Consider the following 24254-nt stretch of genomic DNA (forward strand, 5'->3'; position numbering starts at 1 on the left):
ACTACTATCTGGCAAACCTTCTTGGGTGAGTAGCACAGGGATCCACCTGTTAGATGGAGGCAGCAAAACCTAGCCTTCAGGAGGCCAATGGTTCTCTTAATTATCCTTCTGGTTTAACCTGTGCCTCATTATAACGGTATTCTGCCTTTGTCCTTGCATTCCTCACAGGGGTCAACAGCCATGATAGGTTTGGGTAACCAGAGTCACCTGGAATTATTGAAGGACAACATTTAGCCACTATCCTATATGGCCCACACCATACCCATACACCAACATATACTGGGTGGGAACCAGGGCTCACTTATAAACCACACCCTGTGCCTCTGTAGTTGGGCCATCACATTTGGGATGCTGCTATTCTTTAGGACAAAGGCATCATGCACCGACCCAGAATACTTAGCATTGGTGTGGGAGGTGTACTGGTCCGCCAAGCACACCATCTGCACATTCATGGAGTGGAAACTCTTCATTCTGGCAGGGGGACAAATGCAATATGTGTTCCATCAATCGCTTCAATTATATTGGGGATATGTCCCATTGCATAAAACTCAGCCTTCACAGTGGCCGAATCCTCAACCTGGGGGAATGCAATGTAGCTGCACATGTTTTTTTTTTTCAGGGCACACAATACTCTTGTCAGCACTATTGAGAACATTGTCTGTGACATTCCTGCTGCCAAGCTCACTGTCACTTGGAAAGAACCAGTTGGCAGGAAATGGAGTACTGATAGCACTTGCACAAGGGGGGGATCCCAGTGGGGTGACGGATAGCAGATATCAGGTCAGGCTCAGGTGGGCACACAGCTCTGTGACTGTGGCCCTGTCCAGTCTATAGGTGAGTATTATGTGTGTGTCCTCCCGTGTAGCCAAGTCAACCAGGGGTCTGTACACTGGGGTATGTCTCCTTCTCCTATTAATCCGCAGCGGTAGGAATCTAAGAGGCAAAAGAGTGAGGAGCCTGTCACAAACTGGACAATGGAGCCACAACAGTAGCTTGCATTCTGTAAACATGTAATGGGTCAGTGTGATTTGTCCAGTATGTGTTTATTTCTCCTGTGACGCAGCATTATTCCGTAGGCCTGCCCCCCCTGAAATGGCGTCCGCCTGTCCTGTGTGGAGTGACAGGTAGAAGTGAGGTAATTCTGCTGACGTTGTGCGCCGTGGCGGGAGGCGGTCGAGAACCGCCGGGCAACTCCTCATTTTTTATTATTGGGCCCTATGGGTTACGGTGGCCATTAGTGATCTATGCCAGCGGTAACGGTATGCACTGCCGTGGATGTGACCTCCATTTTCTATCATATTCCTCACTTGTTACCTGACCTTCCATAGGAGAGGACCTACACTGCATGTGCTGCTGTGACCTGTGTCTGGAACCTACCATTGCCCATGTGACCAGGGAAAGGGCCCCAGCCTTCACTTCGGAGGAGTTGGAGCGACTGATGGATGGGGTCCTACCCCAGTACAGACTGCTGGATGGGCTTCCAGACCAACAGGTGAGTACACTGTGGGCATGATGCATGTGGCATGGATGCATAGAGATGTGTGTGAAGGCATTGTGTAAGGGGGATTATCTGTTGGTGGTGTATATTTTGTGAGCTGGGCTTTGTATGTACCAATGGTGATGGAAAGGGGTATGGTGAGCCATGTGTGTGACAGGTTGGACTGTTTGTCTAATGGTGTTCTCATGTCTGTATTGCCTCTGCAGGTCGGCGCCCATCAAAAGAAGGGTATATGGCATGCCATCGTCAAGGAGATGTGGACCCTGGGGGTCTATGGCAGGCAGAGCACCCACTGTTGCAAACGGTGGAAGGACCTGAGACCCTGGGCATGGAAGACTGCAGAGGCCCAGCTGGGAATGGCCTCCCAATGAGGAAGGGGTGCCCATCGAACCCCGACCCCCCTGATGGCTCGCATACTGACAGTGGCCTAGCCAGAGCTGCCACAAGGATGTGAGTACAGTGGCTATCATTACAGCTTACGCCTGGTGGGGGGATATCCGAGTGGTGGTTGTTTGTCAGTGGGTGTCCCTAGGCCAGGCCAGACATAGCAGCATAGGTCCTCTGATGGCTAGGGGCCTAAAGGGAAAACAATGGCTACCTAGCTTGTTAGCATCCACTACTGGCCAGGGATGCATGGATTACAGGTGTGCTGCAGTTGGCGGTGTGTGCCCCTCCTCATGCCTTGGTGGATAGCAATATCACTAGTAGTGCAATGCATAATGCATAGGCCTGTACCCTGTGTGTGAGGGTGCTGTGTACTCCACCGGTGGTGTTGGTCCAGTCATTGACCCAGTGTATCTTTTGTCTCTCTCTCCCCTTTCTTGTTTTGTCATTCTGTCCTTATGTGCATCTGCATCATCTGGCGGAGGAGCAGAGGCACTGGCGACGGAGGTAGCTGCATCCCACAGGACCCAGGAGGCAGAGTCCACCGACGCCTGGGGCACCAGTGGGACGGAGGGCGAGGGGAGCACCACAGGGGAGACTGGAGTGGACAATACAGACTCAGATACCTCCTCCGGTGGGATCTCCATGGTGGTGGCAGACACCTCTGTGACCACCCCAGCTATAAGTACAGCCGCCACCCCCGTACCGGCACCGCCCTCCCAGCAGCCCCTCAGCGAGTTGCCTGTACCCGCTCACCCAGGAGGGTGAGCATCTCCTTTGTCACAGGCACCTCAGGCCCTGCTCCAGTGAGCCCTGCTGTCCTGAGTGAGGAGGCCATTGACCTCCTGAGATCCATCTCTGTACGGCAGTCATTCATTGTGAATGCCATCCAGGGGCTGGCAGCCCAGATGCAACAATCTAATGCATTCATGGAGGGCATTCACACTGGATTGGCGGCCCAACAGAGATCGATTCAGGCTGTGGCCTTCTCTCTAATGGCAGCCCTTGTCCCTGTTTCTACCATCCACCCTCCAACTTCCACTTCCCAGGCCCATTCTCCTCAACCCCAACCCATCCCAAGCACACAGCTTGATGAGCATGCACACAAGACAATACCCAAGAGTGTCACAGGCAGACACAAGCACCACACTTCATCCCACAGGCACTCACACAAACACCATCCAGTTGCAAACACACCAACATCCACTATTTCCACTGTGTCCCCCTCTTCCTCCTTCTCCATCTCCCACCCAGTTACATCCACACTCACACCTGCATGCACTACATCATCATCCACTGCCTGCATCATCACCACACCAAGCAGAACACACACCTCACTGACAGACATCTCCACAACATTCATGCACACGTCCCCTGTGTCCTCTCCCACCATGTCTGCCCCCCTCCTAAAGTACACAAACACAAGCACTCAGATACCCAACAGCCATCCATCTCACAACAGCATACAACCCATGCACCTGCACCCAAATCCTTCAAACATCTACAACAACCACTCCCTCATCCTCCACTCCCATTACTTCTCCCTCTTAAAGCCCCAATGCCCCTAAAAAGCTTTCACTTTCCACCATTGACCTCTTCCCTACCCCTCCTCCCTGTCCTGCACGTATGGCCCGGGTATCAATAACCCAGCCAAGCACCTCAGCCACACAGTCCACGGGCCCACTTCCATCCGCACCTACTCATGGTGGAAAGGATTTCTGGCCACAAATACTGAAGGGGAAGGAGCCTGCACCAGCCAGCAGTAAGGGGAAGGAGCCTGCACCAGCCAGCAGAAAGGGGAAGGAGCCTGCACCAGCAAGCAAGAAGGGAAAGGAGCCTGCACCAGCAGCTGTCTCAGAGTCCCCACCACCAACCGTGGTTGTGCAGCCATCAGTGAGTGCAGGGGCTGTGCAGGAGCCTCCCACTACCACCACCACCACCACAGTGCAGCAGTCACCGCCGGCGAACGCAATGTGATCTAGCCTCCATGGGCTGCTGTGCGGCCTGTCCCCTCCAGAACCAGGGGGTGTATGTGTTTGGGGTGTGTTTGGTGCGTGTGTGTGTCACTGTCGTTTTCCTCCCCCTTCCCTTGTGTGCTAGGCAGCTGTACTCACGTTGTGGTCTTTGCCAGCATTGGTGTTCGTGGTGGAGTCTGACGTACAATATCATCGGGAAAACGTGCAGTTCGGGTTCCATGGCGGCGTGGTTCTTTCCTGTGTCTCCATTTTGATGTCACTGGTACCACCCAGGAAAAGGCGGTGGATTGTCTTGTCATAATCCGGTAGGTGGAACTTTGACTTCCGCCTTGCTGTAGGTGGCTACCGCCCTGGCAGTTGGTGTGGTACATTGGCTGTCTTTCGGAGAACTTTCCGTCATGGTCATAATTTGGCGGTACTTACCGCCAGCCTGTTGGCGGTATTACCGCCACTTTATCACCGACCGCCAGGGCTGTAATGAGGGCCAATATCTATGACATTCTCAGTTTTGTTTCTTAACAAGTTCCTTGTTGTCTTTCTTTTCCTTCTTCTTGACACCATCACTACAATCCTTCCACAGATGGTAGGTTTTTCATAAACCAGATACTGTCTTAACTGAGGAGCCTGAACATTACTTAATAAGTTATACTCTTTCACACAATTTGGATTGGCATTTACTTTACTGTCATCAAAGTCAAGAAGATACAAACCAGACAATGTTCTAACTTGTAATAAGGCCATAAATGACATACCTTCTTTAAACACAGTAGTAACATTAATAATAAACACTTCATCTACCCTTAATCCTTGAGATTTATGAATAGTCACAGTGTATGCTGGAGAATGTTGGAACTGCTTCCTCCAAACATAGAAGTCTTTATTAACAAAAATTTGCAACAGACCTTCCAATCTGTTTTATGCCATCAACCTGATCGAATTTTATTGCTAGGTATTCAACCTCATTCCTATTAGGAAAGGGAATGAAATCAATTACTTTTCCTAGAGCGCCATTAACTAATCATTCGTCAACATTGATTTTTCCAATGAATCCAATTTTGCTTGTAGTTTTTTACTTAGGAGTACTGTCACATCCTGATGTTGCTTTTTGTCTATTGCTGTAAGTTGAAACATTTCTTCTTTCTCCAATTTAAGTAATTCTTCATTTAAACAGGATCACCCCTGAAGAGTAGGCATTAGGCATGCAACAGACTTTCCTTCCTAAATAAAACTGTACATTAGCTCTGCTACTGTCATATTTGTAAGAAATTTTTTCTTAACAGGTCAACTTTCTGAGCAACATTTCTCCTCTTTTGTGAGAACACCTACTCTAATATCCTGGAGAATATTTGTGTATTCAATATCAGATGCGTGACACATATTCCTAAGAAGTTATTTGTATTGGAAGTTTAACCAAATGTTTATGTTTCCAATACTTACAAAAGAATTACCCCTTTCATCATAGAGAAGTGCCTTGAACACAGGTTGCCCTTTGACCAGGGTAAGTTGTAGTAGATCACTGAACACAATCAAGTGCTTTCCTCCAAATAGCACATCATAGTCTGTCTTTAGTATCTGGTGCATTCTCAAGTGTACAAATGCAAGTATTAGGTTTGAGACCATGGTCACCTCATCAATGATTAAAAAGTTCAATTTCTTCAGTACTCTTGAGACTTCATGACAAGTTTCACCAGATAACCTGTAGTACTTCTGTTTGTTATCATGTTCCACAGACAGCATAAGTAGTCAATGTAAAGTAATTCCTTTAATGTTGTGTGCAGCTAATTCAGTGGGTGCTGTCACTACACATGACAAATTAGACTCTATAGTCTTCTGTAGAAAAGCAGTGATAACATCTATTAAAAAGCTTTTTCCACTACCAGCCTGACTGCTGACTTACAATAATGTTTGCTTAAATTATGTGTATGTATACTGTTTCTTCTCATGAAGAAACCCATGCTCAACTCTATGGGGGTCATTCTGACCCTGGCGGCTGGTGACCGCCAGGGTCACCGACCACGGGAGCACCGCCAACAGGCTGGCGGTGCTCCCTCGAGCATTCTGACCGCGGCGGTTCAGCCGCGGTCAGAAACGGAAAGTCGGCGGTCTCCCGCCGACTTTCCGCTGCTCGGGTGAATCCTCCATGGCTGCGGAGCGCGCTCCGCAGCCATGGGGATTCTGACACCCCCTACCGCCATCCTGTTCCTGGCGGGTCTCCCGCCAGGAACAGGATGGCGGTAGGGTGTGCCGCGGGGCCCCTGGGGGCCCCTGCAGTGCCCATGCCCATGGCATTGGCACTGCAGGGGCCCCCGTAAGAGGGCCCCACAAAGTATTTCAGTGTCTGCAAAGCAGACACTGAAATACGCGACGGGTGCAACTGCACCCGTCGCACCTTCCCACTACGCCGGCTCCATTCGGAGCCGGCGTCCTCGTGGGAAGGTAGATTTGCCCTGGGCTGGCGGGCGGCCTTTTGGCGGCCGCCCGCCAGCCCAGGGCAAATCTCAAAATACCCTCAGCGGTCTTGTGACCGCGGAGCGGTATTTTGACGGGGGAACATTGGCGGGCGGCCTCCGCCGCCCGCCAATGTTAGAATGACCCCCTATATTTGACATGTATTACATATACATTTCTTTTTGCTTGTCATTTAGTTGTCCCACTAACTGTTCCAAAACAAAACATTCCTGTTTTGCTTGTTTCCTCTCAGTTTCCACCTCAATCATAGCAATGGCTGCTTCATTTTCAATAATTGGATATCCAAGCGGATCTTGACTTAGAGATCTTGAACTTTGGCTGCTTTTTGAACTCTCCTTAGCTATCTAGTTTCTTCCTGTTCAATCTCATCATTTAACATTTTCAAATAGTTTGCAAATACTGAACACTGAATGCTGTCCTATGCACAGTGGAAAGAATCTTCATAGCAGTCAAACTCCCCAAGGAATTCTGATTCAGAACACCTAGGCTTGAACAGTTTTAGAAGTGCCAAATAGAAAAAATCTCCTTTATCAGGAGTTTGGCAAATATGTTTTCTGAGGTTAATTAGACTACCTTTTGTGTGTCGTATCAGACAACTGTCGCAACCAACTGTTGCATATTTCCATTTGTGTATATTTTCTGTTACATTGTTTCTATAACTGTAGTGTTGAAGTATTTCATAAAGACACATGTTTTCAAGATATAGGGGGTCATTCTGACCACGGCGGTAAAAGGCGCTTAACGCCGGTCAGAAGACCTCCGTAACACCGCAGCGGTCGCGGTAAACCGCCACGGTCATTCTGACCCGCTACCTGAAAACCTCCAAAAACCCGACAACCACAAAAGTCCGCCACAGCAAAGGTCAGCGAAAAAATGACGATGACCAAACCTCCACCGCCACGCCAACAGAAATACGCCCATGCCATTACGACCCACGAATCCACGCGGCGGTCTTACAACCGCGGTATTCCATTGGCGGTACACACCGCCGCGCTCAAAATACACACACCCTTACAAAACACAACCACATTGGACAATTTGAAATACACACACCTGAGACACATATACACACCACTCCCACACACCCAAGACAATATAAAACACACACCCACATCACCCACAAACCCCTACGATCACAATTGTGAATCAAGGACAGAGAGAGACAGCACTGCTTAGAGTAGACCATCACACAGAGGCAAATCACAACATCACCCACACAATTACCATGCACAAAACACCATCCACCACCACACACATCACACTCCACAACACATACAACATCCCTCACCTCATCCACACCACCCCATGGCACCCCAAAGACACCCCAGGTTCTCAGACGCAGAACTCAGGGTCATGGTGGAGGAAATAGTACGTGTAGAGCCCCAGCTATTCGGGGCACAGGTGCAGCACACCACAATTGCTAGGAAGATGGAGCTATGGCAAAGGATAGTCGACAGTGTCAACGCGGTGGGACAGCATCCACGCAATCGGGAGGACATCAGGAAGCGATGGAACGACCTACGGGGGAAGGTGCGTTCCATGGTATCAAGGCACAACATTGCGGTGCAGAAGACTGGCGGCGGACCCCCACCTACTCCCCCAGAATTTACAGCATGGGAGGAGGAAGTCTTGCACATCCTGCATCCTGAGGGCCTCGCAGGAGTATCTGGAGGAATGGACTCTGGTAAGTCAAATCTAACTACTACTTCTCACCCCTACCCCACCTGCATGCCAGCACATACCCCCACCCTCACCCCCACCCCCATCACACCAACTCCTTGCAAATGTCCCACCATCACAACCCACCCATCCCAACACCAAGCCCTGCATGCGACCACAAAGCATGGACACCCATCACCAAAGCATGCCCACTGCACACACACATCACCCCCACAAGCCACCCTCACAAAAGCATCCACAAGGGAATGCCTGCACTTGGGTACACGGACACCCACCCATCACACGAAATGCCACACACAGAAGGAATAACCATACCCTTATACCCCTGCAGGACCCGAACGCCACCACACCGCCACGGAGGGTACAGAGATGTCCATCCCACCCCCAGAAGAGGCCCCCATCGATGACAGCAGCTCTGTCTCCCTGGACCCAGATGACCAGCCCGGCCCATCGGGGACCTCTGGACAGTCGGTTCCCCTCACACAGCCACAGGCTACAGCAGACCTAACCCCCTCTGGGAACACCAGCACAGCTCCCACCCAGCGGGCCCATGCCTCTGTCTCCAGGACACGTCAATCAGCGGTGTGTCCGCCACTACAGGGCACCCAGGTTGACCCACCACCCCAACAACAACAGGGACCTGGGGACAGTGGTAGTGGGCACACCGTCCAGGGGACAGAGGCCCAGGAACACAGGGGAACTGGGAGGGCTGCTGTGCGACAGGGGGGGACAGGCCCAGGGAACCGACTCTCCAAGAGGCCCTCACCACCATCATGGGAGCATACCACCACTCCCAGGAGACGATGGCGACGGTACTGGCCAGGTTCCAGGAGATCCAGGCACAGCAGGAGGAACGGTACATGGGGTTCAGAGAGGAACTGAGGAACATTGGTTCCGCAATGGGGACCATAGTCCTGGCCCTTAACCAGATAGTCACCACATTGCGGGACCATGTGGCACCCCAAAAGGCCCCTGTCACTAGCCTGGACCAGGAACAACCCACCACCTCCGCCGGCGCTAGTGGACAGGAGGCCCCCACACAACGACAGGCCACCAGAACCCCACCTCCTGCTGAAGAACAACCACCCCGCAAGCGGAACCTGAGATCTCACAAGAAGACAGAGTAGGATTGCAAGACCCCCACCAGCATAAGATACCCCCTGATGTCATCCCACTGTCCCACATTGTCACCCTGTCCAACCTTAAACTGCCCCTGCTCCATCCTTCCACAGGCATATGGACAATGCACCTGTGAAACTGTGAACTGGACTCTGCCATGGACATTACTCCACCCCCACCCATCACCGTTTTACAATCCTGTACCTATATGTAGCACTTGAAATAAATCACTTATTGCACTTACAATAACAGGAGTCTGCTTGTATTTGTCACAATTGTATTACACATAACGGTGCAATAATGTCCAGTAACATTGTGATGACAACATACCAATGTCAATAAGCTTTAGTCCATGGCCAAACAAAGCAGAAGTCACGCAGTGGGTCATCCAGCTCTGAAAAGGGAAGGGAAAGTCACAACTCAGTGAAAAGGAACTGGGGGGAAACACAGACAGTAGAGACGCAGGAGGCCTTAAGTAAATGTGAAATGGCGTGGGTGATTCATACCTGTGTGCTACTGAAACTATTGTTGTATGACTGTATCCCTGTTGTCTGTGTCGTCCACGTCGTCTTCCTCCTCTTCACTCTCCACAGGCTCCACAACTGCTACAACATCACCATCTGGACCATCCTCCTGCAGGAAAGGCACCTGGCGTCGCAAAGCAAGATTGTGAAGCATACAGCAGGCCACAATGATATGGCACACCTTCTTTGGTGAGTACATTAGGGATCCACCTGTCATATGCAGGCACCTAAACCTGGCCTTCAAGAGGCCGAAGGTCCGCTCAATCACCCTCCTAGTACGCCCATGGGCCTCATTGTACCGTTCCTCTGCCCTGGTCCGGGGATTCCTCACTGGGGTCAGTAGCCACGGCAGGTTGGGGTAACCAGAGTCACCTAATAACCACACACGGTGTCTCTGTAGCTGTTCCATCACATAAGGGATGCTGCTATTTCGCATAACATACGCGTCATGCACTGACCCAAGGAACTTGGCATTTACATGGGAGATGTACTGGTCAGCCAAACAGACCACCTGGACATTCATCGAATGAAAACTTTTTCTGTTCCTTTACACCTGCTCACTTTCACTGGGGGGAACCAAAGCCACATGGGTCCCATGAATGGCACCAATGATGTTGGGGATATGTCCAAGGGCATAGAAATCACCCTTCACTGTAGCCAAATCATCCACCTCTGGGAAAACAATGTAGCTCCGCATGTATTTCATCAGGGCAGACAACACTCTGGACAAAACCTTAGAAAACATAGGCTGAGACATCCCTGATGACATGGTCACTGTTGTCTGAAAAGACCCACTTGCCAAAAAATGGAGTACTGACAGAACCTGCACCAGAGGGGGAATCCCTGTGGGTTGGCGAATGGGGGACATCAGGTCTGGCTCCAGCTGGGCACACAGTTCATGTATAGTTGCTCGGTCAAGCCTGTATCTAAGTATAATATGTCGTTCTTCCATTGTCGACAGGTCCACCAGCGGTCTGTACACGGGAGGATTCATCCTTCTCCTCGCAAGTCCCAGCGGACGGTGCCTAGGAAGGACAACATGGAGCACAGAGTCAAGCAAACCACAGGTTCGTTCACTCAGCTTGCACAGTAAAAGATTCGCAATGCATAGAAAGGCTTGTATGAGTGGCAATGCACGGCCTAGGCCTGTGTGACGCATTTTAAATTATGCCATGTGGGCCCTTGAAATGGAGGCTGCCTGACCTGTGAAGTGTGACAGTGGGATGTGAGGTCAATGCGCTGGCGTGGCACACCGTGGCGGTAGGCGGTCGAAGACCGCGGTGCTAAGCCGCATTGGTTAACATTGAAGCCTATGGGTTTCAGGAGCCAATGACGATGTGCGCCGGCGGTCGCCGTACGCACCGCCGCGGTACGCACCGCCGCGGTACGCACCGCCGCGGTACGCACCGCCGCGGGCGTGACCGCCATTTTCTATCAGCTTAATCACTCGAGACCTGATCATCCACAGGAGAGGACCTATACTGCAAGTGCTGCTGTGACTTCGGTCTGGAAGATACAATGGCTGCTGCGACTGGGGAAAGGGCCCCTGCCTTCACATCTGAGGAATTGGAGAAACTTGTGGATGGGGTCCTCCCCCAGTATGCGCTACTCTACGGTCCTCCAGACCAACAGGTAAGTACACTGGGAGCACGTAGTATGGGCTTTGCCTGTGTTGAGTGGGGTGGATGTAAGATGGTGGGGAGGTGAGCGAATGAGGAGTGCAAAGCACGACAGATGAGAGCATGTGCCACATGGCAAGGTTGGGGAGGGGGGGCCACTCACATCGACCATGCAGAAAAATGATGAGATTTCCTTTCGCTCCCTGTACATGTCACATAGGTCAGCGGCCATCAGAAGATCGACATTTGGTGTGCCATCGCCAAGGACGTCCGGGCCCCGGGGGTCCACAACAGACGGGGCACCCACTGCCGAAAGAGGTGGGAGGACATCCGCCGCGGGACCAGAAAGACCGCCGAGTCTCTGCTGGGGATGGCCTCCCAACGTAGGAGGGGTGCCAGCCGCCAATTGACCCCCCTGATGTCCCGGATCCTGGCGGTGGCCTACCCCGATTTGGATGGGCGCATGAGGACATCACAGCAGACACAAGGGGGTGAGTATCTGCACATTCTGCTATCTTTGCGCGCAGTGGAGGTGTCTGGGTTGGGGAGGAGGGCTGTGGGTAACTCTAGGCCAGGGCGCTTTCTGTAGGATAGTCCCCTTCATTAGGCACGGCCCTGTGCCCCCGCCCCCCACCTCTGTAGGGTGCCAAGTACAGCTATCCATGGTCCTGCATCACCCATGTGTGCATTAGTCGTCCATAGACCTGTAGGCCTAGTCACAACAACTGAGTAGTGTACCCCGATTGCGCAGCGTAGTGCTGGGGGCTTCTGGGTCGGTCCTCTCTGACAACGGTGTTGTCAATGCATGCACTCAACCTGTCTTTATTTCTCCCCCCCCCCTTTTTTTTGTCTTCCTGTGCATGTGTGCATTAGCATCATCAGGCGGAGGATAAGTGGCATCGGCGCACGAGGGAGCTGCATCTCACATGGCCCCGGAGGGCCATGCAACCGACTCCGAGTTCACCAGTGAGACGGAGGGCGAGGGGAGCTCCACAACGGGGACCCGTGGAGACGTCAGCGACACCGACACGTCCTCGGAAGGGAGCTCCCTTGCGGTGGCAGCAACATCCGTGCCCACCGCCACAACAGGTACAGCCGCCACCCAGCGCACCAGCCCCGCCCTCCCAGCAGCCCCTCAGCCTTCGCTCCATGCCCGCTCGCCCAGGAAGGCGGGCATCTCCTTCGCCCCAGGCACCTCAGGCCCTGCCCCAGTTACCCCTGCTGCCCTCAGTGAGGAGGTCATTGACCTCCTGAGGACCATCATTGTTGGACAGTCTACCCTTTTGAATGCCATCCAGGGTGTAGAAAGGGAGGTGCATCGGAGCAATGCATACCTGGAGGGCATTCATTCGGGTCAGGTTGCCCATCAGCGATCGTTCAACGCTCTGGCCTCAGCACTGACGGCAGCCATTGTCCCTGTCTCCAACCTCCCTCTTCTAACTGCCTCCACCCAGTCCTAGCCTCCTGTTCCTCAGCCTATCCCATCCACACCATCAGACCAGCCTGCACACACCTCAACACCCAAGGGCAGCTCATCCAGACATAAGCACCACAGATCCCACAAGCATTCACACAAACAACATCCAGATGCAGACATGGCAACAGTCACTACCACCTCTGTGTCCCCCTGCTCCTCGTCTCCCTCCTCCCTCCCTGTCACGTCTCCACTCACACCTGCATGCACACCACCATCAGCCAGTATTTCCATCACCAGCACACCCTCCAGTACAGTCCGCACACGTGCAGTCACCACCCCCACTGCCATTTACACGTCCCCTGTGTCCTCTCCCAGTGTGTCTGTCACCCCTCTCCCAAAACACACAAACGCAGGCAGCCACCCACCCAACAGCCATCCACCTCGAGACAGCTCCGTCACAGGCACCTGCACCCAAAGACAGCACACTTGACCCTCCTACAACCACATCCTCTTCCTCCACTCCCATACCCACTGCACCTACCCTTCCCATTGCTCCTAAAAAACTTTTCCTCACCAAAATTAACCTCTTTGCATCACCTGACCCACCCCCTCCATCTGGTAAGAGTCCAAAGAGCACCTCAGCCACCACCAGCCCTGCATCTAGTATGACCATAGTGCAGGGCTATTGGAGTCCACCAGCTCCTAGGGCAGGGACATCGCCCAGCAGCAAGGGGACAGCCAGCCCACCCCCTGGGAAAAGGACCAAAAAAAATAAGGGCCGGCGCGAGAAGCCTGAGACGGCTGCCACCAAGGAGAGTGGCCTTGCCCCGTCACCTGCCACATCATCTAAGGGAGGCAAGGTCCAGAGAGCTGCAGCGAAGGAGGGCAAGGGCAGCGGGGCGGAGAAGACATGCAGCAGGCGAGCGCACTAGGAGGGCCCCACCAGCCCCATACCGGGTGTGACGGACGACACCCACGGGCCCAAGACTCCATCAAAGGAGGGCCCCGCAACCGCAAGGTCAGAGGGCGACTAAGCGGGGAGTCTTGGCCAGGTCTGGCTCCCTTGAAAGACAGGACAAGCACCGCTGAACAGGGCCCCGCCATGAGGAGCACCGCTGAACAGGGCCCCGCCGTGAAGAGCACTGCTGAATAGGGCCCCGCCGTGAAGAGCACCGCTGAACAGGGCCCCGCCGTGAAGAGCACCGCTCCGCTGGGCCCTTCCTGTCAAGCACCGCTCCGCTGGGCCCTTCATCTCAAGCACCGCTCCGCTGGGCCCTTCCTGTCAAGCACCGCTCCGCTGGGCCCTTCATCTCAAGCACCGCTCCGCTGGGCCCTGCATCTCAAGCACCGCTCCGCTGGGCCCTTCATCTCAAGCACCGCTCCGCTGGGCCCTTCCTGTCAAGCACCGCTCCGCTGGGCCCTTCATCTCAAGCACAGCTCCGCTGGGCCCTTCCTGTCAAGCACCGCTCCGCTGGGCCCTTCCTGTCAAGCACCGCTCCGCTGGGCCCTTCATCTCAAGCACAGCTCCGCTGGGCCCTTCCTGTCAAGCACCGCTCCGCTGGGCCCTTCATCTCAAGCACCGCTCCGCTGGGCCCTTCCTGTCAAGCACCGCTCCACTGGGCCCTTCATCTCAAGCACCGCTCCGCTGGGCCCTTCATCTCAAGCACCGCTCCGCTGGGCCCTGCATCTCAAGCACCGCTCCGCTGGGCCCTTCATCTCAAGCACCGCTCCGCTGGGCCCTTCCTGTCAAGCATCGCTCCGCTGGGCCCTTCATCTCAAGCACCGCTCTGCTGGGCCCTGCATCTCAAGCACTGCTCCGCTGGGCCCTTCATCTCAAGCACCGCTCCGCTGGGCCCTTCCTGTCAAGCACCGCTCTGCTGGGCCCTTCATCTCAAGCACCGCTCCGCTGGGCCCTTCCTGTCAAGCACTGCTCCGCTGGGCCCTTCATCTCAAGCACCGCTCTGCTGGGCCCCTACTGTCAAGCACCGCTCCGTTGGGCCCTTCATCTCAAGCACCGCTCCGCTGGGCCCTTCCTGTCAAGCACCGCTCCGCTGGGCCCTTCATCTCAAGCACCGCTCCGCTGGGCCCTGCATCTCAAGCACCGCTCCGCTGGGCCCTTCCTGTCAAGCACCGCTCCGCTGGGCCCTTCATCTCAAGCACCGCTCCGCTGGGCCCTTCCTGTCAAGCACCACTCCGCTGTGCCCTTCATCTCAAGCACCGCTCCGCTGGGCCCTGCATCTCAAGCACCGCTCCGCTGGGCCCTTCATCTCAAGCACCGCTCCGCTGGGCCCTGCATCTCAAGCACCGCTCCGCTGGGCCCTTCCTGTCAAGCATCGCTCCGCTGGGCCCTTCATCTCAAGCACCGCTCTGCTGGGCCCTGCATCTCAAGCACTGCTCCGCTGGGCCCTTCATCTCAAGCACCGCTCCGCTGGGCCCTTCCTGTCAAGCACCGCTCCGCTGGTCCTTCATCTCAAGCACCGCTCCGCTGGGCCCTTCCTTTCAAGCACCGCTCCGCTGGGCCCTTCATCTCAAGCACCGCTCCGCTGGGCCCTTCCTGTCAAGCACCGCTCCGCTGGGCCCTTCATCTCATGCACCGCTCCGCTGGGCCCTTCCTGTCAAGCACCGCTCCGCTGGGCCCTTCATCTCAAGCACCGCTCCGCTGGGCCCTGCATCTCAAGCACCGCTCCGCTGGGCCCTTCCTGTCAAGCACCGCTCCGCTGGGCCCTGCATCTCAAGCACCGCTCCGCTGGGCCCTTCCTGTCAAGCACCGCTCCGCTGGGCCCTTCATCTCAAGCACCGCTCCGCTGGGCCCTTCATCTCAAGCACCGCTCCGCTGGGCCCTTCCTGTCAAGCACCGCTCCGCTGGGCCCTTCATCTCAAGCACCGCTCCGCGGGGCCCTGCATCTCAAGCACCGCTCCGCTGGGCCCTTCATCTCACGCACCGTTCCGCTGGGCCCTTCCTGTCAAGCACCGCTCCGCTGGGCCCTTCATCTCAAGCACCGCTCCTCTGGGCCCTGGATCTCAAGCACCGCTCCGCTGGGCCCTTCATCTCAAGCACCGCTCTGCTGGGCCCTTCCTGTCAAGCACCGCTCCGCTTGGCCCTTCATCTCAAGCACTGCTCCGCTGGGCCCTTCCTGTCAAGCACCGCTCCGCTGGGCCCTTCATCTCAAGCACCGCTCCGCTGGGCCCTTCCTGTCAAGCACCGTTCCGCTGGGCCCTTCATCTCAATCACCGCTCCACTGGGCCCTGCATCTCAAGCACGCTCCACTGGGCCCTTCCTGTCAAGCACCGCTCCGCTGTGCCCTTCATCTCAAGCACCGCTCCGCTGGGCCCTTCCTGTCAAGCACCGCTCCGCTGGGCCCTTCATCTCAAGCACCGCTCCGCTGGGCCCTTCCTGTCAAGCACCGCTCCGCTGGGCCCTGCATCTCAAGCACCGCTCCGCTGGGCCCTTCATCTCAAGCACCGCTCCGCTGGGCCCTTCCTGTCAAGCATCGCTCCGCTGGGCCCTTCATCTCAAGCACCGCTCTGCTGGGCCCTGCATCTCAAGCACTGCTCCGCTGGGCCCTTCATCTCAAGCACCGCTCCGCTGGGCCCTTCATCTCAAGCACCGCTCCGCTGGGCCCTTCCTGTCAAGCACTGCTCCGCTGGGCCCTTCATCTCAAGCACCGCTCCGCTGGGCCCCTACTGTCAAGCACCGCTCCGCTGGGCCCCTCATCTCAAGCACCGCTCCGCTGGGCCCTTCCTGTCAAGCACCGCTCCGCTGGGCCCTTCATCTCAAACACCGCTCCGCTGGGCCATGCATCTCAAGCACCGCTCTGCTGGGCCCTTCCTGTGAAGCACCGCTCCGCTGGGCCCTTCATCTCAAGCACCGCTCCGCTGGGCCCTTCATCTCAAGCACCGCTCCGCTGGGCCCTTCCTGTCAAGCACCGCTCCGCTGGGCCCTTCATCTCAAGCACCGCTCCGCTGGGCCCTGCATCTCAAGCACAGCTCCGCTGGGCCCTTCATCTCAAGCACCGCTCCGCTGGGCCCTGCATCTCAAGCACCGCTCCGCTGGGCCCTTCATCTCAAGCACCGCTCCGCTGGGCCCTTCCTGTCAAGCATCGCTCCGCTGGGCCCTTCATCTCAAGCACCGCTCTGCTGGGCCCTGCATCTCAAGCACTGCTCCGCTGGGCCCTTCATCTCAAGCACCGCTCCGCTGGGCCCTTCCTGTCAAGCACCGCTCCGCTGGGCCCTTCATCTCAAGCACCGCTCCGCTGGGCCCTTCATCTCAAGCACCGCTCCGCTGGGCCCTGCATCTCAAGCACCGCTCCGCTGGGCCCTTCCTGTCAAGCACCGCTCCGCTGGGCCCTTCATCTCAAGCACCGCTCCGCTGGGCCCTTCCTGTCAAGCACCGCTCCGCTGGGCCCTTCATCTCAAGCACCGCTCCGCTGGGCCCTTCATCTCAAGCACCGCTCCGCTGGGCCCTTCCTGTCAAGCACCGCTCCGCTGGGCCCTTCATCTCAAGCACTGCTCCGCTGGGCCCTGCATCTCAAGCACCGCTCCGCTGGGCCCTTCATCTCACACACCGCTCCGCTGGGCCCTTCCTGTCAAGCACCGCTCCGCTGGGCCCTTCATCTCAAGCACTGCTCCGCTGGGCCCTGGATCTCAAGCACCGCTCCGCTGGGCCCTTCATCTCAAGCACCGCTCTGCTGGGCCCTTCCTGTCAAGCACCGCTCTGCTTGGCCCTTCATCTCAAGCACTGCTCCGCTGGGCCCTTCCTGTCAAGCACCGCTCCGCTGGGCCCTTCATCTCAACCACCGCTCCGCTGTGCCCTTCCTGTCAAGCACCGCTCCGCTGGGCCCTTCATCTCAAGCACCGCTCCGCTGGGCCCTGCATCTCAAGCACCGCTCCACTGGGCCCTTCCTGTCAAGCACCGCTCCGCTGGGCCCTTCATCTCAAGCACCGCTCCGCTGGGCCCTTTCTGTCAAGCACCGCTCCGCTGGGCCCTTCATCTCACGCACCGCTGCGCTGGGCCCTTCCTGTCAAGCACCCCTCCGCTGGGCCCTTCATCTCAAGCACCGCTCCGCTGGGCCCTGCATCTCAAGCACCGCTCCGCTGGGCCCTTCATCTCAAGCACCGCTCTGTTGGGCCCTTCCTGTCAAGCACCGCTCCGCTGGGCCCTTCATCTCAAGCACCGCTCCGCTGGGCCCTTCCTGTCAAGCACCGCTCCGCTGGGCCCTTCATCTCAAGCACCGCTCCGCTGGGCCCTTCCTGTCAAGCACCGCTCCGCTGGGCCCTTCATCTCAAGCACCGCTCCGCTGGGCCCTGCATCTCAAGCACCGCTCCGCTGGGCCCTTCCTGTCAAGCACCGCTCCGCTGGGCACCGCCGTCTCAGGCACCACTGGTCCATTGACAGTGCCGGTTCTGTGTCAATCAGGTGTTCACGAAGCACTCTGGGCACCATGCCTCCTCCAATACCAGTGGAGTCGGTTATCCATATGATGGACTGTGGCTTTGCACTCCCCAGGATTGGACTGTGGGCAACCCTCCGACTGTAGAGACTTGTGAGACTGTGGCTTTGCACTCCCCAGGATTGGACTGTGGGCAACCCTCCCACTGTAGAGACTTGAGAGACTGTGGCTTTGCACTCCCCAGGATGGTACAGTGGGCATGGATGCCCCTCGTGGATCTGGTGTCGTGGACTCATGTGGCTGAGGTGCCCCCCTTTCCCTTCCCCCTGAGGTGCCTGTAGTTTTATCATCTGATGCCCCTGCAGTGTTCTCTCCAATGGTATCCGGTCTCCTGTGTGGGCTTTGCCCATGTGTTTGTACACATTGGCCCACGGACTATGGATATTTAACGGACTGTGCAGGACTTATTGACTATGTTTAAACTTTGCACTATGTTCATTATTTCTTTTGTATATTTTATGTAGCATATTTACCATGACTTCAATGAACCTATTTTATACATACATTTTATAGTTCTTTTTAATTATGTCTTTGCATTCTTCCGGGGGGTTTGGGGGTGTCACTCTGACTTGTTGCTCTGCATTGGTGTGTAGATGGTTGGGGGGGATTGGGGGGCTGGGTGTGTCGCGTATGTGTGTGCCCGTAACCTTTTCTCCTCCCCTCTCCCCTGTGTCGTAGGTGCAGTACTCACCGTTGTCGTCTGCGCCGGCGTTCGTACTCGTGGTAGATGAGCAGGTAGACAATAGCTGGTAGGATGTTTAATTCGGGTTCCATGCTGTCCAGATTCCTCGTGGAGTGTGTATAGGTGAGCGTTTTCCCGTTCGTAGTCTGTTTCCGCCGTGTTTTTATCGGCGGGGCTCCCGTCCCGGAAAAGGTGGCGGATTGGTGAGTTGTGATAGGGTGGGCCGTTCATTGTCTGCCGCCTGCCTGTTGGCGGTGACCGCTGCGCTGTTTGTTTGTCCCGCCGTGGCGGTCGGAGTGTTAAAGTGGCGGGCTGGGTTGGCGGTTCCCGCCAGGGTCAGAATTCCATTTTTTTGACCGCCTGCCTGTTGGCGGGTTGGCCGCCGCTTTATCACCGACCGCCAGGGTTGGAATCACCCCCATAGAGTCCTTCTTCAATAGTAAGCATCCAACATATTTTTTTTTTTACAATTTCTGTACCTTCTTGGGTCAAACTATGCAAGGTACTTAATTTCTGGAAAAGACTTCGACATTCTATTTCAAGTACATGCCAGGCCTAGACTTACTCAAACGATGCCCCTTGACTTTGAGACAAACTAGCACAGCTAAAATGATTTCAGCATTCATAGGAACCAATTTACCTATTTGAAAAACACCTTCAAACTGAAGCTGTGCAATTTCTTGTTTAGAGACTTTTCAGCAGAAATCTCCTCCCACATTTCCTTCATCTCTGTCTTCTCTGATTTTGTTACATAGGAAGTCACAGAGCCAGCAACAGCTATGGAGTTGTCTGCCGCAAACAGAATAATCATATTGGCATTCTACATTTTAAGAATCACAGAATTATAGTCATTAATATATTTGGAGGCCTCTGTTCTTGTCAGGTTGTGTGTGTTTTACAGTGATTTGTGAGCAATTGTATATCTCACTGCAGAAATAAAATGTACTCTTCCTTTGGAAATTACAAGCCTAGCAATTCTAAACAGCACTTTAGTCCTGTACTTCCACTGACAGTACTTTCCACATCTATGTGTTTGAAAGTGCAGAACTTGCATTTTCAGGCCTTTTTCATCATTGTATTTAGAGGTAGCACGTCTCATACTGTTTGATGAAAGAAAGTACACAGTCATCACTGTCTGTTCCAAATTTCTGTCTATTTTTATCTATGACAGCATGTGAATATGAGGATCACCTCTTAATCAGTTTCTTCTTCAAGAGGTGGATTTATTTTGTTGCAGATGAAGGACAGCGTGGGTTGAAACCTGTGATTGAAATACCTAAAATATTAGCAGGATCCAAAGAGAAAAGTTCTCCTGGTGTCTTTAAACTTGTATCCTTAATGTTTGAGTTTGCTTCTCACAAAAAAGTCAAGTGAGTCCTCCCATGCTTACTCTGCACAGCTCTGCATAACGGAGTGTGACAAAACAAGTAGGTGCTCTTAAATTTTGCAACAGACATTCCAGTTCACCATGACAATGATACCAATACTCATTGGTCCCACATTGGCATGCCATCAAATTAATCAAATTTCATTTCAAATTTTCATCCTTTCCATGAAGATTGTCAACAAATTATTTTGCAGTGAGGTTTTATAGATTAACTTCTCTCTTCAGTATGTGTTTACAGCATGTGATAATCCAGATAAAGCACTCACAAATAGCAGATGGAATATATATGGAATACATTGACGAAATCTAGGGTCCTCTGAATATAATCTGGTTGACCTGTACTCAGCTGCTGGCATTTGTAGGGGGTGGTCATCATACGGGCCCCCTTCTCCAGTTGAAAATAGTTATGGAAAACAGCGAGACTCTAAAGTTTTTCCCTACACAATTACTCCAGCTCCTTTTGCTTGTTTATTTGAAAGAGAACAGTAGCATCACCAATACCTTTTTTTGAATGGAGTAGATGGATATTCTAGTGTTGATATATTGCTTCTGATTTAGATCTAGCCACATTTTCAATCTGTCCGCTTTATGGTAACATGTCATCCTCAATGCAACTTCCATGTCCAACAATGTCTACATCTTTGTAATAGATATTATTTTATTTCAGTAATAATGTAGCTTTTTTACTTTATTAAGATCCACTAACCCTTGACAAATTATGTTGTTTTTGGTAGACACGCCATTTACTAGAATGCTAAGTGCTTCATCTATATCTCTCTCTACACTGACAGTTACAATATTCTGCTTAAAATCTAAAGGCAAGTAGACAACTCTACCTTTAAGGGTTTCTATAGCTCCTTCAGTGGTAGTTTCTCAGTCTAGTATTGCTTGAAAAGAGTGCATAGATTGATAAGCATTGATTTGTAAACATATAAATCTCTGTGTTCTTCCGGAACTGAAACCAATTCTGACCTGTTATATATTACTTTGGCAGGAATTTTGTTATCCTCAAACTTATCATAGCAATACTTACATATAATTTACCATGCTGACAAATCTTTCTCTACAAATAATACACAGCATATTCTTGCCACTTATCTCTGTTCCCTTGTTCAGTTTTTGAAAATGAAACAACATTTCAAGTTTGGCTTTTGTAGTGAGTGTGCCAACAACAAATGTGATCAGTTTGTTTTCTAGAAACTGTGTTTAACTTTGCAATCTCCTGTGTAAAGTCACCAATACTAATATCTCTGTTTTGGTCTTTTACAGCTGCACATACTACCTCCTGATTTCCCAAAGACCCCTCTTCAGGACCAAAGAAACAAAACTCAACATCTTCATAAACCTTTTCTACCTCTGGTAGTGTACCATACAAAGGAGATGTATTAATTTCTCCTAAACATAAGGCAGTTTTCACACAGTAAATTCTCCTAACTCAATTTTGCATTTTGGAGTGGTGAACAGCCAACATTCTAAAGTGATGAAAGGTGCTTCTGCACACTTTCTTAGATGGATACACCAGTGAATGTCCTTTTAAATTAGTATATTTCCTCACTTTATATGGATCTAATCCTTACAAAATTAAAAAAATGTATTTTGTTTTTGTTTGACTGCCTCCCTTCTCTTTTTATACTGCCTCACAGTTCATAGCAAATTCTGTACTACCCTACTACGAAACATGTTGACTCATTTATTCAAATTGCTTCTGCCTCCTTGTTAAATTATTTGTTTTCTTATAATACTTCTTATAATACAGTACTTATTCATTTTAATGTCATTTCCTTCATCTGATTTTAAACCTCACTTTTTTTGCATTCCTTTTTTTAAACATTCTTTTTGAATGTGCTTTGGACTTAATGGGGCAGGTGAGCACTGCTTGGACCTGAAAGAAGAGGGCCCATACATAACACCAATCGGGGTACTGCCGGTGGCCCAAGGGTGCATCCAGGGGCAGGTGGCCGAGGATGTTATGGGGAGGTGGCTGGTGAGGTGAGTGCCGGGGAGAGATCAGGTGGGAAGGCAATTTGAAGAATATTTTAGTATTGTGTCCCAGTCATGGAACAAGGGACTCCAATGGAAGTGTCTACCCTCCTCGTATCAGGGGGCCGTGCTCTCAGATCTTCTCCCTTTCTGCATGGCATCATGCCATGCCAGTACTGGGGGGCGGTAGGTGCCTTCCAATACATGGTAAGAGTGCGTTTGGACAGTAGCATGGCTAGACTGTCAAACCGAGTACGAGCTGCTTGGTATTTCCTGCATTTAAAGATATCCAGGACACTGGCTTCCCAGGACACTACAGTGAATGCTATTTATGTCTTGCCAGAAAGAGTGCAACACGGGCCATGACCATAAAACATGATGGAGGTCTCCATCACCTGAACCACAGAGAGCACAAGTCAGGTTTGCAGTGGGAAAGTATCTGTTAAGTTGAGTGGGGGTGAGGTATGTCTGGCGTAGAGATTTGAACCTCGCATTCCTGGAGACAGTGTGGGAATGCCAAAGCCTGGGTCCCTTCCTGATCGCTGAGCACCCTCCCGATCTCGTCCTCCCATTTGGCTTGGAGAAGACTCAATGAGATGCCCATGTGGCCACGTAGACCTTTGTACAGCCAGGTGACTAAATGGCGGCCAAAAGTGAGCAAGGACTCTATAAGACATTATGTATCGGCTCCTCATTTTGTGTTCCCCACAGCCTATAGCAAGTGTTGTGTAAGCCATAACATGTAAGGAATCGCCCGGGTGGGAGATTGAAGTCCTCCTGAAGCTGAGGGAATGAGACGAGGTGAATATCGGAGAACAGGTCTTTTATTGTGTTGGGCTGGCCAACCTGCCAGTCACGTAAGGTCCATTCTAGGGTAAGAGCCAGGGTAACATGGGAGGCCCAACAACAGAAATCCTTGGGTGTATGGAAGAACATGACGGGTAAGGGTGTGAAGTCTGTGCAGGCCTCTGCTTGCTACCCACAGCTGGTGAGGTTGCTAAGGACGAGGTGGGAGATATGGGAGAAGAAGGTTCCTGATGGAGACCGTGTTGGGGGTGAGTGGTGGTAGGTCGCACCAAGGTTCCTGCCTGCTATCCACCGGTTGATCCATTGGAGTTGGGCCGCCAAGAGGTATAGCTCGAAGGAGGGAGCCCCAGCCTGCCCTGGCCTGGGGCAGCTGCAGCTTACTTAGGGCAGCCCTCCAGCAGCCCCCTAGATTAGTTCAATGAATGTGGAGTCCAGATCTTTAAAGAAGGCGCAGGATGGGATTACCAGGAGATTGGCAAAATTGTATAGGAGGCACAGTAGAATGACAATCTTTGACAGTGCAATCCTCCCCATTGTGGTCAGTGGCAGTTTTTTCCAAAACGTCACTTGGGGCTTAAGTGAATTCAATACAGAACCCAGGTTGCCTTCTAGAAGGGTGCCTAGGGATTGATAGAGGGGAATGCCTAGGTAACTTACTGCAGACGTTTGGCAGGCAAGGGGTGCACCACCCACACTGAATTTGTGAGGGGCTAAGGTATCAGGGAGGGGGGAAATAGTGGATTTGCCCCAGCTAACCTGGATGCCAGACACTGTGGCGAATGTTTGTAGGGTGTCATGAATGGGGACGGTAGACTTCCAGACATCACGGAGGAATAGGAGTAGGTCATCCGCGTATAGTGAGACCATGTGTATCCTGTCTTCAAGGAGTATGCCCCAGTGAGTGCCTTCTGCATGGAGCTGAATCACCAGGGACCAGGGCCAGGGGCCATTGCAAAAAGCAGAGGTGACGGGCACACTGCTGCCTGGTTCCCTGCTCTGTTGGGAACGAGTCTGAGATGAGACATCCCACACACACCTGCGAAAGAGGGTTTTATGTTATAGTCCTGTGTAGGCCAAAAGCGAGGGCCTATGCCAATGCGCTTGAGGATGTGAAAAGGTAGTGGTAGAATAGGGAATCAAATGCCTTCTCCGGGTCAATCACAAGGCACACAGAGAAAGGGTGTTGGCCATGCACCTGGTCCTGGATGTTAAAGAGGTGGCAGAGGTTGTGTGAAGTACCGTGGACTGAGACAAACCTGTTC

Source organism: Pleurodeles waltl, chromosome 5 (assembly GCF_031143425.1).
Source record: "Pleurodeles waltl isolate 20211129_DDA chromosome 5, aPleWal1.hap1.20221129, whole genome shotgun sequence".
NCBI classification, from domain to species: domain Eukaryota; kingdom Metazoa; phylum Chordata; class Amphibia; order Caudata; family Salamandridae; genus Pleurodeles; species Pleurodeles waltl.